General features: G+C 43.0%; 1 pseudogene; it reads right to left on the reverse strand.

The window, feature by feature from the left end:
* Window positions 1-13386: 13386 nt before the first annotated feature.
* LOC125536066 lies at window positions 13387-14011 on the reverse strand (annotated as a pseudogene).
* Between the last annotated feature and the right edge of the window lie 275 nt (window positions 14012-14286).

Genomic DNA, 14286 nt, shown 5'->3' on the forward strand with positions numbered 1-14286 from the left:
TTCGTCTCCCGCATCGTCGTCCATACCGTCGATGTCTTCGGAGTCGAAATCGAGCATGTCGGTTAAGTCATCGACAATGGCTACTAAGTGGGTGGTGAGTGGGCGGCGAATTTCTTCGTCATCCGCATCCCAATCCTGCCGGACATAGTTTGGCCAGGATCCTCCTGACAAGGAGAGAGATCTTAATGAGTTCAGTATGTCGCCGAAGGGAGAGTGCTGAAAAATATCCGCGGAGGTAAACTCCATGATCGGCGCCCAATCGGATTCGATAGGAACGGGCGCAGGCGGTTCGGAGTCCGTGGCCAGAGAAGGATCCGGCAGTTTGGCAGCATGGCTCTCGTGAAGGGTAAGGTCGATATTCGGCTCGATCGCCGCTGAGGATACGGCATTCGTGACGAGGTCTATCCACCCGTCCATGGATGGCGCAACTGGCTCCGAATTGAGGCTCGGAGCGGCCGCCGGTGCAAGCTTCTGAATACGGTCCGATGGTAGAGCTAAATTCTACTCATCGTGACCGCGTGGCGCACAATGCAGGGGCTCGAATCCGTCAAAGAACATGTCTCCGCAGATATCGGCCATGTAATTTAAGCTTCCAAACCTGACCTGGTGGCCAGGGGCGTAACTTTCGATCTTCTCCAAATGGCCAAGCGAGTTGGCCCATAGTGCGAAGCCGCCGAACACAAAGATCTGCCCGGGGAGAAAAGTCTCACCCTGGACTGCATCGTTATCGATGATAGTAGGAGCCATCAGGCCTAACGACGACGACACAGAGGAACTCTCAATGAAAGCACCAATGTCGGTGTCAAAACTTGCGGATCTCGGGTAGGGGGTCCCGAATTGTGCGTCTAAGGCGGATGGTAACAGGAGGCAGGGGAGACGATGTTTTACCCAGGTTCGGGCCCTCTTGATGGAGGTAAAACCCTACGTCCTGCTTGATTTATTCTTGATGATATGAGTATTACAAGAGTTGATCTACCACGAGATCGGAGAGGCTAAACCCTAGAAGCTAGCCTATGGTATGATTGTATGTTATCCTACGGACTAAAACCCTCCGGTTTATATAGACACTGGAGGGGGCTAGGGTTACACAAGGTCGGTTACAAAGGAGAAGATATCCATATCCGTACTGCCTAGCTTGCCTTCCACGCCAAGTAGAGTTCCATCCGGACACGAGACGAAGGCTTCAATCTTGTATCTTCATAGTCCAACAGTACGGCCAAAGGATATAATCCGGCTGTACGGATGCCCCCTAATCTAGGACTCCCTCACCCATAATGGCTTGTGGCTGCACATGGAAGTTTCTAGCATGAATAATCTTATGATCCCTTTGAGACTGGGTGGCAAACCACAGGATGATCACACGGGTTCCCCGAGATCTCCTTGGACAACACTGGTATATCCCTAGGTGTCCGGGCAAACCACTGGTATACCCCAGGGTGCCCCAACCATTCCACCCAGATGTGTATTAAAGTTGCCAGCTTAAGTTTCCCTTAGTTAATATCACTCTTGCAACTTTCATGAGTCTCACATACCAATCCACATCTACGAGCATACCAAAGTAGTATGAGCACAACGTAAATTCCTGGGGTTGATAAAAGGATAATTGGTTCCTACCTCAGCAACTACTTCCCATAATCACATGTTCACAATCCTACTCATGCAATGTTTGAGGGTTCAGACTAATCAATAAAAACTGGGTAATAAAGGTGTAACGCCCTCGATGCGGCTATATCTCCCACGTGTCGAAGCACGACTTAGAGGCATAACCGCATTGAAAGCAATGTCGCAAGTGAGGTAATCTTCGCAAACAACCCATGTAATACAATAAGGGAAATGAGATACATAGTTAGCTTGCAATCGCCACTTCACACAATACAAGAATAAAACATTATATCATCCAAATACAATCAAGGTCCGACTACGGAACCAAAATAAAAGAAGAACCCCAAAAGCGACAAGGTCCCAGATTGACCTCAACTGGGCTCCACTACTGATCAACTAGAACGAAACAACACAGAGGACAATATCTTCAACGAGCTCCTCCTTGAGATTGGTTGCGTCATCTGCACGGACTCATCGGCACCTGCAAGCTGGTTTTGGAAGTATCTGTGAGTCACGGGGACTCAGCAATCTCACACCCTCGCGATCAAGACTATTTAAGCTTATGGGTAAGGTAAAGGTATGAGGTGGAGCTGCAGCAAGCGACTAGCATATTTGGTGGCTAAACATACGCAAATGAGAGCGAGAAGAGAAGGCAAAGCACGATCGAGAAACTATGATCAAGAAGTGATCCTAGAACAACCTACGTCAAGCATAACTCCAACACCGTGTTCACTTCCCGGACTCCACCGAGAAGCGACCATCACAGTAACACACGCGGTTGATGTATTTTAATTAAGATCAACTTCAGGTTTTCTACAACCGGACATTAACAAATTCCCATCTGCCCATAACCGTGGGCACGGCTTCGAAAGTTCAAATCCCTGCAGGGGTGTCCCAACTTAGCCCATCACAAGCTCTCACGGTCAACGAAGGATATTCCTTCTAGTGGGAAGACCCGATCAGGCTCAGAATCCCGATTACAAGACATTTCGACAATGGTAAAACAAGACCAGCAAAGCCACGTAGATGTGGCGACAAATCCCGATAGGAGCTACACATATCTCGTTCTCAGGGCACACCGGATGAGCAAGACGTCGGGTAAGCCAGCCAGAGTTGCCCCCGGTAGCCTCGGACATCGCTCAGTTGGACCAACACTTAGAGAAACACTAGCCCGGGGGGGTTAAATAAAGATGACCCTTGAGCCGGCTGACTCAAGGGAAAGAAAAGGCTACGTGGCAAATGGTAAAACCAATGTTGGGCCTTGCTGTAGGAGTTTTATTCAAAGCGAACTGTCAAGGGGTTCCCATTATAACCCAACTGTGTAAGGAACGCAAAATCCGGGAACATAACACCGATATGACGGAAACTAGGGCGGCAAGAGTGGAACAAAACACTAGGCAAAAGGCCGAGCCTTCCACCCTTTAACAAGTATATAGATGCATTAATTAAATAAGAGATATTGTGATATCCCAACAGGTAAACATGTTCCAACAAGGAACAACATCTCCATGTTCCAAGAAGGAACAAACTTCAATCTTCACCTGCAACTAACAACTCTATAAGAGGGGCTGAGCAAAGCGGTAACATGGCCAAACAACGGTTTTTTAGGACAAGGTGGGTTAGAGGCTTGGTTCAACGATATGGGAGGCATGATAAGCAAGTGGTAGGTATCACATCATAGGCATAGCAAAAGAGCGAGCAACTAGCAAGCAAAGATAGAAGTGATTTCGAGGGTATGGTCATCTTGCTTGAAATGCCGCAAGGAAGAAGAACGAGTCCATGAAGAAGACAAACGGACATAGTAAACAACCAACCCAAAGAAGAAAACACCGGAAAGAAGCAAACGCGACGTTACCGGAACCAACCCAAAGAAGCAAACACCGGAAAGAAGCACACAACATAGTAAACAACCAACACATGAACATGGTATGAGATGCAGGATGCAGAATGCGATGCATATGCATGATTTGGAAAGGAATGATTGAACCTGGACTCAACATGGAAATCCAAGAGTGCCACTGGGAAGGTGAGGTGATTTCGGTTGAAATCGATATGAAGAACACCGGAATCGGATGCACGATTTGGAAATGGCAAGCAAAACAAATATGGCACCGGTCTACGATAAATAGCAAGTAGCCAACTAAATGCAACAAGATAAATATGCTACAGCACTCAAACATGGCAACAATATACATCGCAGAGATCCACTCATGATGCTTGACAAAAGATGAACACTGAGCTACGGCCAATTCATCCATTAACAGGTTCAAACAAGCATGGCAAAAGCGCAATTGATAAACAGGTTTCAGACTTAGTGAAATTAACACTAGTCTGGAATTTCAGATCAGGTAGCACACTTTGGAGCATGAAAACTATATGCTACAGGAACTTAACATGGCAAAGCAAGGCATGACATGAAGCTACTCAAAGCACTTAACAAAAGTCCCTTAGTGACCTTGAGCCAAACGAGATCAGAAAATACAATTGCAAGCATGTGAACATGGCAAAAACATAATCGGGTTACACACTTAGAGAAAAACTGGACCATGCAAATCTGTTAACGAGTAGGCATGTTTACGAGCTCGATGCACTCAGTACAGAGCAAGGCATGACAAACTAAGCATACACCCATCAAGAATACATATCATAGACGCTAGGCATGGCAAGGACAACAACATAGCATGCACGGATCAACAACAACATCCTCAGCAAAATCACTAACAAGTAGACAACCTGCCAGGATTCACGAAATAGCAAAAGTAGAGCTCGATTGAGTCAAGCTAGGTTACTCCATAAATGCAAACAAAGACATGAATGGATATAGCACCACAATATTAACAAATCATCCTTACTGATCATCCTCAAAATAGGCACGGATCACTAGGAAATAACATGAACATATGGCATCTTAATAAAAACAGATCAAGGACTTAGAGAAATTCTAAGTCCCTGAAATCAGCATTAATGAATGCACTACTTTGCAAGCTTGTGCTAGCCACCACACATATCACAAAAATACATGGTAAGCACCTCTGTAAAGATGGCATGGCATATAACAAAACACATGTAGAGCTCAGGAGCATATCATGCACACGATAATCATGGCAAAAATGACAAATAGCTATTTGATGCATCAGATGTGACAATTATCTCAAATATTTCTCTTCCAACAGCATTTCGGGCATCAAGATGAGCTCAAATGAAAATGTTGCAATGAGATGAAATGATGTGCTCTCTGAGATGAACATTTTGATATGCTACATGCCCAAAACGGAGCTACGGATGCAAAGTTATGACATGATAAACATGGGCATTTGAATCTGGAATCCGGCGGCGCGGAGAGGAGAGATCTAGGGTTTGTACCGCGGAATTTTCGGGGGAGGCCACATATATATAGGTAGAGGGAGCTAGGAGAGTCCAAATGAGATGTGGTTTGCGGCCACGCAATCGTGATGGAACGACCGAGATGATGGATGAGGTTTAGGTGGGTTTTGGGCCAAAATGGAAGGGTGTTGGACTACAACACTCACGAGCCCTTTTTGGTTCCTCGGTTAACCGTTCGAGTATCGAACGAAGTCCAAATGGAACGAAACTTGACAGACAGTCTACCGGTAGTAAACCAAGGCCGCATGACAAGTCTTGGTCCAATCCGAAAACGTTTAACACCCGCACACGAAAAGAGGTAGAAAGGGACACCGGGTGACATAGGAGCGCCAGATTGCAAAACGGACAACGGGGAAAATGCTCGGATGCATGAGACGAACATGCATGCAAATGAAATGCACATGATGACATGATATGCAATGCATGACACGCAAGAAATGACAAGGCAACAACAACGAATAACTGGAGGACACCTGGCACATCGGTCTCGGGGCGTTACAGAAGGGATATGATCAAAGTGTGAACTTGCCTTGTACTATTGATGACGATGATTCGCATTCATAACTCATGATAGTTCTACTCGTCACACTCTGGTCAATCTATCGTGAGCAAGCAATTGCATACATAAGCACTCATACAAAAGAATCGAAGAAAAGATCTCGGAAAACTTCAAAAACAAGTAATTAGCTCTTGCAACGGAAAACAATTTCTAACAGTACCAGAATTGGGTGGATTTGGTCTAATCATAAAGTTTAGGTCAAGATCTTCGTTATGCAAAAAGAATCAATTAATCGGAGTTATGAAACTCAAATTATGAACAAAAGAAGTATTAATTCAAATCTGTTTGAAACCAGATTTTAAACTTTTTAAAAAATATGTTTAAGTTGGTTATCTGGATAGAGGGGATCATAATGAAGAAGTGGGCATTGGTTTCGTTGGATTTAGACAAGTGATCAAAAAGTTGTGATAGATTGAAAAGCAAGGGCTAATCTGTAAGTAAACTAATCACAAGCGGCTCCCTGGCTACGAGACAGAAAAGCTAACGGACGCACGTTCACTACAAAAACTAAAATAATGAATTCATTCGCTGTGAAGACCTAACCAATGAAAGTTCACTATATAATCTAAACTAAAATAATAAACCGATTTTTAAGAAAACCTGAAGGAAAACCCTAAAAATATAAACCGGCCCGGCGGTTTTACCGGTTCGAGCGGTGGGGTTCAGCGGCGGCAGCTCCGGCGTCGAGGCAAACCGCAGCATCGGCCGCGGCTGGCAGCGGTGGTGGCGGCGCGAGATGCGGGGAGGAAAGAGGCGGCGAGGCACAACTACTTATAGGGGGAAGGGCGAGGTGGCGGTTTGCAGCACGGGCAAGGGACGAAGGTGCTCGGGGCGGACACGGCGAGCGGCGGCGGCTTGTGCTCGCGACGGACTATGGCGGAGGAGGAAGGTGGTCCGGGCACGGGGCCGGCCCAGTTCGGCGGCCCCGATTAAAAAAACATTTTTTTACAGATAAGAAAATAATATAAACCAAATAAAATAAAAATATACTATAGGCATATAATATATCAAAATTTTCAGAAAAAGATTTCCGACAACATGAACATTTTTCTTGCCTCAAATAAAATCCACGAAAATTTAAATTAAGCAAAGAGTGCTGCTGGTTCAATAAAACCCCATAAAAATCATTTTAAAAATACCAAACTGATTTCCAATCCATTTTTCTCCGATTTTCTATTGTAGGGAATCATTTTACCATATTTTCCATGTATTTATTTTTGGAGAAAAATAATTTGAATAAAAACCAAATATCTCCAAAATGAAAATAATTTCATAGGGACTTCAAATTTGATTTCTTTTAAACTTCCAACTCATATTTCATATGTTTTGAAGAGGTCATTTTATCTTCTCTCTTGAAAATCATTAAGTTGCATAAAGTTTATGAATTTGAAATATTTCCAAATGAAATTCAAATATTTTCAAAAACCCTTTTCATTTATTTAAATGGAAGAAGTCATATCATCTTCACTCTAGGGTTTTGTATTTTAAAAAGAATTTGAATTCATGGAGGTAAAAAATGCAAGGTGAAAGTTTGGGAAAGTCATTTCATTTCCTCTCATTTAACTTTCAAAAAGTTTCAAATTGCACTCAATTTCACACCAGCAACCACACCATAATCAAGCAAACAGAACAAAACAATTTATTTAATATAATATTCCAAAATTTAGAATTTTGGGATGTCACAACCCTCCATCCTTGTGGGCTCCTCGTGGTCCCCCTTGACTTGTTCCTGACGCCAACATCTCTTATAAATCCCAAAAACCCCAGAACAGAACCTAGATCGAGAGTTCCGCCACCGCAAGCCTCTGTAGCCACCAAAAACCAATCGGGAGCTTGTTCCGGCACCCTGACGGAGGGGGAAACCATAAGCGGTGCCCATCTTCATCATCCCGGCGCTCTCCATGACGAGCAGGGAGTAGTTCACCCTCGGGGCTGAGGGTATATACCAATAGCTATGTGTTTGATCTCTCTCTCTCTCTGTCTCTCGTGTTCCTGATTTGGCACGATCTTGATGTACCGCGAGCTTTGCTATTATAGTTGGATCTTATGATGCTTCTCCCCCTCTACCTTCTTGTAATGGATTGAGTTTTCCCTTTGAAGTTATCTTATAGGATTGAGTATTTAAGGATTTGAGAACACTTGGTGTATGTCTTGCATGTGCTTATCTATGGTGACAATGGGATATTCACGTGATCCACTTGATGTATGTTTTGGTGATCAACTTGCGGGTTCTGTGACCTTGTGAACTTATGCATAGGGGTTGGCACACGTTTTCGTCTTGACTCACCGGTAGAAACTTAGGGGCACTCTTTGAAGTTCTTTGTGTTGGTTTGAAATAGATGAATCTAAGATTATGTGATGCATATCATATAATCAAACCTGCGGATAATTGTGGTGACATTGGAGTATCTATGTGACATTAGGGTTTTGGTTGATGTGTGTCTTATGGTGTTATTTTAGTACGAACTCTAGGGTTGTTTGTGACACTTATAGGAATAGCCCAACAGATCAATTAGAAAGAATAACTTTGAGGTAGTTTCGTACCCTACAATAATCTCTTTGTTTGTTCTCCGCTATTAGTGACTTTCGGGTGGCTCTTTGTTGCACGTTGAGGATTGTTATATGATCTAATTATGTTACCATTGTTGAGAGAACTTGCATTAGTGAAAGTATGAACCCTAGGCCTTGTTTCCAAGCATTGCAATACCGTTTTTGCTCACTTTTACCACATGCTACCTTGCTGTTTTTATATTTTTAGATTACAAAAACCTATATCTAGCATCCATATTACACTTGTATAACCATCTCTTTGCCGAACTAGTGCACGTATACAATTTACCGTTGTATTGGGTGTGTAGGGGACACAAGAGTCTCGTTGTTATTTGGTTGCAGGGTTGTTTAAGAGAGACCATCTTCATCCTACGCCTCCCATGGATTGATAAACCTTAGGCCATCCACTTGAGGGAAATTTGCCACTGTCCTACAAAACTCTGCGCTTAGAGGCCCAACACGAGTCTACAATAAGAAGGTTGCGTAGTAGACATCAATACCTCTCGTGATGGTTGTAGTATTTTCTTAGGTGGTGGCACGTCTCCCACGATCGATGAAGCCTAAGAACTAACAACTCCGGAACCTGCCATAATTAGTTGAAAGCAAGAAAAAAATCCGAGAATAATGTTCCCATGAGCTACTAGGATGTGGTGGTAAAATGCTCATGATATAACAAATATCAATGTCTTACAAGTTCTTACCATGCAATAGGTGGTGACAAGCAACCAGCGGTGTCAAATAACATTGAAGATTGAGTAAAGCGATTAGTAATAATAAATTCAGAGATAAAATGTTGAATAAACGCTCAACGATGGTACTGTGCTAGTCCTAGGCTAGACCGGACTAGAGACGCAAGACTAGAACACTAATGAGGTCGCGGCGTAGAACAACTAGCATCAATAAAGGATATGAAGTAGCACTGGACAGCAAGATAAAAGTGAATATCACAATAGCAGTAATGATAATGATGTGAAATAGCTGCAAGTAGGATATACCACCAACATTCTCTCCAACTTTCCTCTGAAAAAGTTTGTGCCAATTTTCTGATAATTTTTCTCAAGAATGGCACTAACTCAAGCTTTCAAATGCAAAAAGAATCACTCAATTCCGAGTTGATATGAGGAGCCAAAAAATTCTAAAACTGGCCTGAAAGCCTGGAACAAGCTGTGTTCATGAACTTTGGAGGGCACAGAGACCTATTTAAAAGACGATTTTGAGGTGTAAAGTATTGAACTAGCTTCTACAACTATTTAGATGCAGCTCGTAGCTAGCTTTAATTTTAGTAGTCATGGAGCCCAAACGGACTTCGTATGAGGAAGATATGCATGTTTTACTGAACAGTGCAGAAAACATATTCCAATCCGAATTCAACTACGAGATTGACTCTAAATAGATCAGAATTTTTTTATTCTCATTTTTTACTCACACTTTTTTCTTTTCCTTTCTCTCCTTTTTTTTCTCTGACTTTTTTTTAATTTTTTCTGTCTTTTTTCTCTCTCCCTCTTTCCAAAGCAAACTACATAAGATGCAGATTGGATCAAACACAAATGTGAACGACCTCAACAATGATTATGACAATGAATGGTGGGTAGCATGAGGTGGAAATTGATTGATGGGTTGGTGGACAGTGAAAGGAATAACGATGCAGCAGCGGCGTGACTAATGTGAACAGAACTAGAAATTCTAAATGAACTAGACACTAAGACCAGCAACTCAATATGACAATGCAACCGATAATTCAATAGTGCAAACAATGAAAAGAAAATTGCAAAGACATAGTCTGGCTTGGATAAAAGATAAATAGATCTAACTTTTTGTGTGCCTTTTTCTTGGACAATAGGTAAGAAAATAAATCTAATCAAGGGAAAACAGATAATTCTCACTGAGCCACCTAGCTCTGATACCACTTGATAGGGGCGGGGTGTCTCGATCTTTCGATGAGATGATAACTATCTATTTGGTGGAGCCGACTTTGACGATCCGACTACAAACATGCACGATGTTGCGCCTTAGCAATCGCTAAACCAATTTCCTAAGGTTACTACCGATGCTGGAAGCACGATAAGCCTGACCTTGAAGGTCTATTCCTGCATGCAATCGAAGAACAATCAAGAATATGTTAATGCAATCTGAATATTGCCAATATAGATGAAGTATTGATAAAGGTGGGGATCCGAAAGTGGTCTTGGTATGGCCATTGGACACAAACGAAGTACACAAAGTTGCAATGGCTAACTTTTAACTAAACAAATCCCAAGCAAAAAGCTACTGGATGTTCTACTTATATAGGAGAAAGGGGTGGCGGCCAAGGAGGTGGCACTACAAGGGAAAAGCCTAGTAGCAGCGCGGGTTTTAGGCCTATCAGCAGGGCGGGTACCCGCGCTACCAATAAGGCGCTACAGCTAATAGTTAGTAATAGCGTGGGTTGAACCCGCGCTACTACTAACAAAGTTAGTAGTAGCGTGTGCCACCCACGCTACTGCTATTTAGTACCCGCGCCACTACTAACAAAATAGTAGCAGCGTGTCCATACTACCAACGCTACTAGTATCCTAAATACTAGTAGCGCGCAGTCTTTTCCCACGCCACTACTAACTAATTTATAATTAAAAAAATAAAATCCACCAATTCCATTTTATGCATACAGTTCCCAGTAAACACAACAATGGTGAGCACTACTGGGCTCCTATTTCATGGTTAACCGGAAACCGAAGGAAATAAACCAGCCAAAAAACCTCATTATGCATTGCAACTCACAAATGACCACTTCAAAGAACATGCAAGTATCTATCTCATTAACAATTGCAAACATAAGTTTCTTTTTACTATAGTTGTTGTATGTACTATCACACAGTTCCTCATTCTGTTCTCACTCAATAATAAGAAAAATGAAAAGAAAAGATAGAGATAATCTGCCGCAATTGCACTTCGGTGTCATGGATTCAGTCTGCCGCTTCAACATCTCATTATCCGGCAGCACTCTGTCGCTATCGTCTACCTATGAATAAAAACAGACCTTGTCAGAGAAGCAAATGTGAAACCTTATTACAACATGTATGCTAAGTCGCTAACCCATAGAGACAGCTAGAACAAATGTGGAAACTTTCCATGTTGCCGAGTAAGTAATTAACTAGACAAAGTTAGATGATAGTGAAGCTTAAAGCTGCAGTAAGAAATATTAGATATACACATTTTGAAAATCAACCTCAGAAGTGGATACTCTAGTAGACCTGCAAGAGCAGATATGGTAGTAACCAAAATCCTATAAAGATTCGAGGTTAAAGATTATAAATCCAATTTGTCATTAGCGTAAAAATATTAGTTCCATGAAGAAGTTTGTCAAGAGATATTTTCTAGTGTTTCTAAGACAGTGACTGAAACATAATGAAAGAAAACACGTTTCTGCATTTTAATTAGGGGGAGCTTTAGTTCTAAAATACTGGAAGTGTGACTGAATGATCATATATACTATTAGAAAAATAGACCAAAATCCCCGCAGAACAAAACAGACCAAAAAAATTAACTCCCTACTTACAGTGGCAAGAAAATCTTATATGAATGTGTTATAATAAATAATTCTAACCATGAAGTCTTCTTCCATATAACAAAGGAGTGATGAAACCAAAAAAACCTGTAATTCAAGTACAACATGCAGTTAGTTAATTATTTGCATGTCAACAGTTCTAATGTCTAGCTACAGATCTTCAAAGTAAAGATTGTGAACTCTATTAGACATGCTTATATCAATTAGACCAAATAGAAAATAATTCAATATGTTGTATATCCATTAAACGAAGTTCAATCTATCTTCTGATTATTAGTGTTTCAGTTAGGTGATTAGTCCTTCTACGGCCGCCAGTTAATAGGTGAGCCATGACTTTTTATAGTAAAAAATGCAAAGGAAATAACAAGTTAGTATTTTTCCAAATCTAATTATATGGCCACGTTGATCACACCATACTAGTGCAAAGTGGTTGCCTTTTAAACTATGGAACACAAAGAATCATCATTAGCCGTCAGTGCAAATCAGCTTCTCTTCATAGAGAAGAGAAGACGTCTTGGTCTCTTGGATGCATGAAGCACACCGTATATGCTAATCTGATCAGAGCATTTTCTTTTTCAATTTAATCGCGCAATGCCAACATCCCCACCCATAGATGTTTTGTTTGTGTACGAATAGTACAATGTTTTCTTTTCAATTTAATGAGCAAAGTTTAAGGTCCATAGGCTCCTTTGTATCCCGTGGAACACAGAATTCTACATTGATTGAACAAATTGACATTTCAACATTCCTAGAGGCATTGTTGCAAACACCTTGCGAGCGAGCTCAGAGCGTGCACCTGCTGCATAGACTAGACTAATATAATCGCAAGCCGTCCTACTAGTAGCAGTTCATCAGAAGGATCCTACTAGTTCATCTACTAAACTTACATAAACTAAATCTTACTACCTCAATCAGAATACTATGGTTTCTACAAAACTGTACTTTTGAGTACTATGAGGTGTTTGCCTAAACCAACAAAATTGTACTTTTGTAGCACTCATTTGCTCATAGAATCATTCAAAATTCAGAAGTAGAAATAGAAGCTTATGCAGTTGTCGATCAAATGTAGCTAATGCACTATAGAATTCACTGCTCCTCACTTGTGATAAATTAGGCTAAAAAATTGCATGTTCAATTTTGCATCAACCGAACTTAAGAGAACGGAGAAACCGGACCTTGGGCTGTAGCTCTTGGCGACGTATCTCCCGACACTAGGGTTTATCCGCACAATCCTCCGGATTGAGTCATCGGTGTCATTACCATATCCCACCCACCAACCTACCTGAAAATGAAATTGGCTAGAGTCAAACCCAACAACGCGTGCTGCAGGATGGCATCAAAAGCCCACTTGATGGATTATCTGGTGTTTACAAATTTGGCCATATCTGGAACAGACATGTGTGTATTCTTTTGCATATATAAAGGATCGAACAATAGAGGAATTATTACTAGCCATGGTTTGTTATTACTTATATTAGGACCAGCGCCTTACTTATATTACACCTCGTGGATAGTTGTTCAGCAAACAGAGACCACACTTTACATGATGATGTCCCCTTTTTGCTAAGCTTTTACAAAAACAGGTACTCACATTTGACATAATTTCTCATCTTCAAATGCCAATCCCTTTTGCTGGATGTTTATTATATATACAAAACAGCACAACGGTACACACGCAACTGGGACGATCATGTTTAGGTACAAATATAGTTTGCTGGGTATTAAGGAGCACCATGGACTAGAATTCCTAACTGAAGATTCACAAAATCAAGACCAGCATGAAGCTAATTGAGCACTTGGACTGGAACAATGCACTCACACATGGGAGAAAGCTAACGAGGCAAGAGCTTACGGCAAGATGTATGTCCAGAACTGCTTGTCCTTCATGTGCCGTGGGCACAGATCATAGCGGACCTTAGCGAGTTCCTGCAGGGATCACAAATTACAGTTTGAGACCTGAGAGCCATCTTTGTCTTGGGCGAAGCGGAGGACGAGATCCGCGGGAGACCTACCTTGGCTCTGGCGAGCACGAGGATGGCATGCCACTGCTGCCAGTCCTAGACCTCGGCCGCCGACTCCGCGGATTCTCCTGCGACAAAGCATAGCACTGTGAGTAATCGATAGGGAACTAGCAGGGGAGCGGAATCGAGAAGGGAGGAAGGAGGGGGTGCCTTGGTGGAGCTGGTGGGGAAGGACTTGAAGGCGTCGGGGGAGAGTGTCCGGAGGAAGTCGAGGAGCTGCGGCGTGATGCCGAGCTCCTCCGCGTCCTCCTCCTTCCCCTCCGCGGCGGAGGGTTTGCTTGGGCCGGTTCCGCCCCTGCTGCTGCCGCCGGCTCGGCGGCGGAACGGCCATGGGAACGAGGAGAAGGCCATCGGCGGGCAGGTGGGCTGGGACGGGATGCGGCCGGTGACGGCGATATGATGGACACGAGATTCGTCGGTGAGCTCGCTGGACTGGGGGGAGGGCAGCGGCGCGAGACGGGGAGCGGCGGCCATGCGGCCACCGGCGTGGCGCACGCAGCGGGGGATGGAGGCGGAGGGGATCTGGATCGGGCGTTGGTGGATTTTTTAGAAAGACATGGGTTGAGTGGTGTGGGACGGTTGCGGGTGGGATTGTATCCGGCGGGGGGGGGTGGCGTGGGAGACTA

The sequence above is a fragment of the Triticum urartu genome, chromosome 2, assembly GCF_003073215.2.
Source record: "Triticum urartu cultivar G1812 chromosome 2, Tu2.1, whole genome shotgun sequence".
In the NCBI taxonomy this organism is placed as follows: Eukaryota; Viridiplantae; Streptophyta; class Magnoliopsida; order Poales; family Poaceae; genus Triticum; species Triticum urartu.